The sequence below is a fragment of the Bos taurus genome, chromosome 8 (genome assembly GCF_002263795.3).
Source record: "Bos taurus isolate L1 Dominette 01449 registration number 42190680 breed Hereford chromosome 8, ARS-UCD2.0, whole genome shotgun sequence".
NCBI lineage: Eukaryota > Metazoa > Chordata > Mammalia > Artiodactyla > Bovidae > Bos > Bos taurus.
This window is the reverse complement of record NC_037335.1, coordinates 73,939,846-73,946,195: the sequence shown is the minus strand read 5'-3', so window position 1 is coordinate 73,946,195 and position 6,350 is coordinate 73,939,846.

Below are 6,350 nucleotides of genomic sequence, written 5' to 3'. Positions count from 1 at the left end.
TACTGGGGGTCAGACACAGATTCTTACTCCTTCAGCCAATCACAATGACCAGGTAAGAGAAGAGGTTATCTTTTATTCTAATGGTGTATTTCAGAGGAATAAGCATTTACAGCTTGGCACCAGGTGGCTCAGTGGTAAAGAATCCACCTGCCAAGAAGGAGACTCGGGTTTGATCCCCAGGTTGAGAAGATCCCCTGGAGGAGGAAATGGCAACCCACTCCAGTATTCTTGCCTGGAGAATCCCACGGTCAGAGGAGCCTGGTGGGCTCCATGTGGTCGCAAAGAGTCGGATACGACTGAGCACACTACACACACTTTGTTTTAACTGTTCTTTGGTGAAAGGTTTATGAATCAACAAATCCAATGATTTAAAAAGACAAAAACTTCAGTTTTCTCTTAAAATGCTAAGTAGAATTTTCATGGGCTGGTAACAGTTTCCAAATTCCCTCAACCACTTGCCACCTATACAATCTCAAGCTAGTCACTCAACAACCCTAAATCTTAGTTTACTCTTCTGAAAAATGGGGACAATCATTGTACATCACACAGAGGGTCACTAGGATAATAAAATAAAACAATGCATGGAGAAATACTTAGAAAAACACCTGACATCTAGTTAGCACTCAGCAATTATCAGTTGTTCTTTTATTTACCCATCTGGCTGTTTTTGTCATGGCTGTTGCTTTTGGCTGCCCACAGAGATGATCACTGTCTTCCTGGTGATGAGAGATCAGTTTGACCCAAGGCCCTTAGCATCAAAGTCAAATGATGGTACCATATCTCCTATACATGCTGATTCAGGGTTTGCCAAATGATGTCACATTTTGGGGATGCTCTGCGGGTCACAGTCCAGCTTCAACTGGCATGACGATGGCTTCACCCCCTGGAATCCCACAGAGGGTTTGGAGTGCAGGGCAGAGGCAGAGTGAGAAGATGTCCTAAAGGACACAAAAGTTTGCAATTGTTCAGGCTTTGTTTTCATGGAGCATGGAAGTGGTGAAACTGGTTTGTAATCTCAATCATTGGATTATCCTAATGACCTGTCTTCTCAATTCACTTAGTTTTTTGTCCCAGGACATAGACTCTGGAAGAGATAGAAAAAGGAGATATGGTCAATTTTGCCATTCATTTGTTCCTATGAAGGCAGTGAAAAAATTTTAAATTGATGACCACAATGATGTCAGTGCAATATTTATGCTGGGCATTCTTCCCTGGCTAACATTTGCCATGGGAAGCACTGTTCCAATGAGTTCAAATGCTTCACCTCATTTAATCCTCATTTGTCATTCAGTCGCTCAGTCGTGTCCAACTCTTTGTGGCCCCATGGACTGCAGCACACCAGGCTTCCCTGTCCTTCACTGTCTCTGGGAGTTTGCTCAAACTCATGTGCATTGAGTCGATTATGCTATCCAACCATCTCATCCCCTGTTGCCTCCTTCTCCTCTTGCCCTCAATCTTTCCCGGCATCAGGGTCTGTTCTAATAAGTCCGCTCTTCGCATCTAGTGGCCAAAGTATTGGAGCTTCAGTTTCAGCATCAGTCCTTCCAGTCAATATTCAGGACTGATTTCCTTTAGGATTGACTGGTTTGATCTCCTTGCTGACCCTGGGACTCTCAAGAGTCTTTGCCAGGACCATAGTTCGAAAGCATCAATTCTTCAGCTCTCAGCCTTCTTTATGATATAGTTCCCATATCTACTACTGGTACCTGACTACTAGGAAAATCATAGCTTTGACTATACAGATCTTTGTCGGCAAATTGATGTCTGCTTTTTAATATGCTGTCTAGATTTGTCATAGCTTTTCTTCTAAGGAGCAAGCATATTTTAATTTTGTAGTTGCAGTCACCGTCCCCAGTGATTATGGAACCCAAGAAAATTCTCATAACAATGCTATGAGAAAGTGCTAGGAATTGATTTGGACTCATTTGGCTGGAATTAACAGGATGCCCAAATAAAAGTGGCTTATAGAATAATGATATGTGTAATACTATTATCAATAATTTGGCATGAAAATTTTCATCTTTGCCAAAATGCTCTGGGATCAAACTGCCTAGGTTAGAATCCTATACAATGATGTGTCATAAGTGTTTAGCAACCACACTTCAAAATAAAAAAATAAACCAAAGAAAAGACACAATTTACAGCACTTGCCAATTCTTGGGGTGTAAATTCTCCCACAGGGACCAATATCAAGTTCCCAACATGAGGTCATTGAACATAATGTTGGGGAGAGATATTTTCATAATCGTCTCTCTGGAGCCATAGAAACCAAGTTTGGCAGACCTAGGATCCCCACTTTGCCCTTTAGTAGCATGTGACCTAAGCCTACCTGAGTGTTCATTTCCTCGGGTGTAAAATGGGATAAAGACAGCATCTTTTTCATGGGATTTATTACATGTAAAGGATTTCTGTGCTTATTTCACAGTAAACAGTCAGTGGATGTGAGTTCTTATTGCTGTTGTCATCGTTGTGGGCTTCCCAGGTGGCACTAGTGGTAAAGAACGTGCCTGCCGGTGCAGGAGACGTAAGAGGCACAGGTTCAATCCCTGGGTTAGAAAGATCCCCTAGAGGAGGGAATGGCTACCCACTCCAGTATTCTTGCCTGGAGAATTTCATGGACAGAGGAGCCTGGCGGGCTATCGTCCTTAGGGTCGCACAGAATCAGACATGACTGAAATGACTTAGCACCTTGTCATTGTTAATACTACTTCATGTAGACATAAAGCAGGAACCATCTCAGAGTAACAGTGTCCATCCTTACTCAATTCTGGTAGAGCAACTCTTCTGAAATATATGCGACAATATCACAATCCCATTTTAGATACAACAACTGACTCCTCACCCCCATCCGCACTGAAAGTGTTAGTGTCTGTTTCAGATACCAGAGTTTTTAAGTGGTAATTCTACTTCTTTGCTTTTTTATCCTAACCGAAGTATTTAATGGTTCTATGAATTAGTTTTCTTAACAAAAGAGCCCCTTAATACTGAATCATTCTGCCAACAAATTATTAGATCTCTTCTGTTTATAAATATAAATTGCTTTCAATAGTATTTCTGAAAAATAATTATTCTGCTGTGTAGGTGGACAAAAAGAACATTATTTTTTCTCACTCTGTTATTATCTTCTGATCCATACACTCTTTTCAAAGACAATATGTGCACAGGATAGATCCCTAAATGCCACCACACACCATCCGGCAGTCTCCTCTCCAGAAACTGTACACAAAAACATAACAGCCAAAGCGGGAAGAAAAGTACATTGTTTTTTAAAATTTTTTTATATGGACCATTTTTAAAGTCTCTTATTAAATTTGTTACAATATTGCTTCTGTTTTAAGCTTTGAATTTTTGGCCAGGAGTCATTGGGATCTTAGTTCCCCCACCAGGGATAGAACCTGCACCCCTTACATTGGAAGGCAAAGTTTTAACCACTGGACCACCTGGGAAGTCTCCAAAGTCCAACTTTTGTTAATCCCCAAGAGAACTCTGTTCCCACTCAAGTTTTCCTACACAGACTAGCTTGAATCTAGAATATCCAGGTTTAAGGAACAGACTCCAATGTCTACTTCCAACCAACTTCGTGAGTGAGGCATTGACAGGAAGGCTGAAATTGAAGAGTATGATTATGACCATGCTTACTTGCAGAAGTGAGGCCAGGTCATAATGAGACGGGGAATGGGAAGTGGACAAGAAAGAGTGGAATCCTACTCACTAAGAATATGAGAGTAATGAGCCAGACTATACATTCCTCCTCAGTGTAGTCGGTGTGGGACGTGTGGTCGTGAGGGCCAAGGACAGCAGTGGAATGAAGGCAGATGTTTCTTCCTCTTCTGTAGGCAAAAATACAAGGAGAGGAGCAAATATGCTTCCCATCATCCCCATTGTAAATTCCATTTGGGGTATAAGCTGAAAAGTAATAGTTCTACCAACTCCTGGTCCTACTCCCCAGAAGCAGTCACCTTTTCCACTCAACACATATCTCTTGAACGCTGGTTGTATGCCAGGATCATCTCGTGACACATTAACAAACAAAGCAGGGGGGAAAAGGCGCCCCCATAAAATTTCCATTCTAAAGCATCTTCCAGGAACCCTATATGCAACTGTATACCAGCTATCTGTGTGCCCAGTTGCTCAGTCATGCCCAACTCTATGCAACCCCATGGACTGTAGCCCACCCAGGCTCTTCTGTCCATGGAATTTTTCAGGCAAGAATACTGGAGTGGGTTGCTATTTCCTGCAACCCACTAGGGGGATCTTCCAGACGCAAGAATCCAACCTGAGTCTCCTGCACCTCCTGCATTGGCAGGCAGAGTCTTTACCACTACGCCACCTGGGAAGCTATACCCAAATATATGGATCCTTTAAAAATGCTTATAAGAACAGAATGAGCTGGATATTCTGATTGATTATATTAGATGCATTTTTACACATCAGGAATTGAGCAGTTGTCATCCTCGACTATCTTAGATCTGTAATGTTCTGCCTTAACAAACACCCCACAAAGTTAAGAAAGCAAAGTCTAGTCTCCTGCCCTTTGGAAAGTTCCAGTTTGATATTTTGAGTTCTACAAAAAGACTTCAAGAGCTTATTTTAGAGCTTCTAGCATTTTTAGGGGCCATAAACTTATTTCATCAGTGTTGTCACTGTTTAAAGTATTTTGGGAACCATTTGGAGGGTGACTTCGAAGTCTGTTTATACGTGGTACCTCCTTCTCCCCCTCCTTTCTGTGTCATACACTTGTGACCACAATTAGTACCAGCCTTGACTTGCTAGGTCTCCCTGGAACTCGGAGGATGAGCTTTTCAGCTGGGGAAAAACTGCTGAGGTCCCCTTTGCCTGATGCCTGTGTGTATCTGGTGCCAATGCCTCGGCCAGATTGCTCTGTCAACTTACTGGCCAAACACAAGCCGGAAGAAGGGTCAAACACTATAAAAAGCCATTCTGAATAAATTCAGTGGAAAAAATTAGGTCAATGGTGTTCAAACCCTTTTTTAAACAGCACAGTCCTCTCTGTAGATAGAATCCTACACAGAAGGCTGACGTGCAGAAAGAATAAAGGAAAGCAGAGTAGTTCTGGAATGACATGGTTCATCTGCCCTAAGTTGCTTCAGATATGTCTGACTCTTTGAGACCCCATGGACTGTAGCCCACCAGGCTCCTCTGTCCATGGGATTTCTCAGGCAAGGATACTGGAGTGGGTTGCCAAGCCCTCCTCCAGGGTATCTTCCTGACTCAGGGATTGACCCCACGTCTCTTACATCTCCTACAATGGCCCTGTGGTCCTCACCACAAGGGGCACCTGGAGAGTGGGGTAAAACCCCAACCACTTAGACAACCGCACTGCACACACACAATCTCTCCCTGATGGCCCCTGAGAAGCCCCTATAGGATCCTTAGATTCCCCAGGAGCAGAGTTTAACACCACTGAACAACACATTCTTCTGGGTCAGTGGGTATCTTAACTTTCCATAGACTTGGCACAGAGCAGTCAGCCTTAATAAAGGTTTCCCAAGGGAGTGAGGGAATCAACTAATAAAAAGCTTTGGGGAGCAAAGTGTCTCAGTAAAGAACTTAGGGGGTTTTTTTGTTTGTTTGGTTGGTTGGTTGGTTTTTTGGCCACGCCTCCAGACATGTGGGATCTTAGTTCCCTGACCAGGAATTCAAACCTGTGCTCCCTGCCTTGGAAGCATAGAGTCTTAGCCACTGGACTAGCCAGGGAAGTCCCAAGAATTTAGTTTTCAAGAAAGCCTACTAAAGATCAACAACAGAGGGCCAGTTAACCAAGGATAATTGCCAAGCAGGGGTTCATATTTGCAAGAACAATTTCCTGAAGGTTGAAATCCAGAGCAAGCAGAAGTTTATGACAGCCAGGTTGGTGGGGCTGGGGTAGGTGGGTAGGGGAGGAGATGGGTGTGCTAACGCTCTTTGAATCCACATCTTGGGAGGATGGTGTAGTGATAACTAATGACTGACAAGACAGACACTCAAATTTCAGTTTGTTCCCTTCTTTTCCGGAAGAGAGAATAATCTATTTAAAAACTAGAAAAGTGGCGCATGGGTATTAAAGCAGGATTCCTAGGACTCACAGGCAGGGCAGGTGGGTGGCCAGGAGAGGCTAGGGCTCAAGGACAATGGCGATGGTGTGGGGGACTGGTAGAAGAGCAGGAATGGGGTCTCTGACAAGCCCACGGTCCACCATCTGCCTTCCCTGTGAAAATTCTGGTTAAACAGCTGACTGTGACTGGGGACTGGCCATTAGGTAACATTTGTTTATTATTTACTAGGGGAAGGTACTGTTATAAATGTTTTTCATATACTAACACATCTGATGCTCTCAATAAACCTATAAA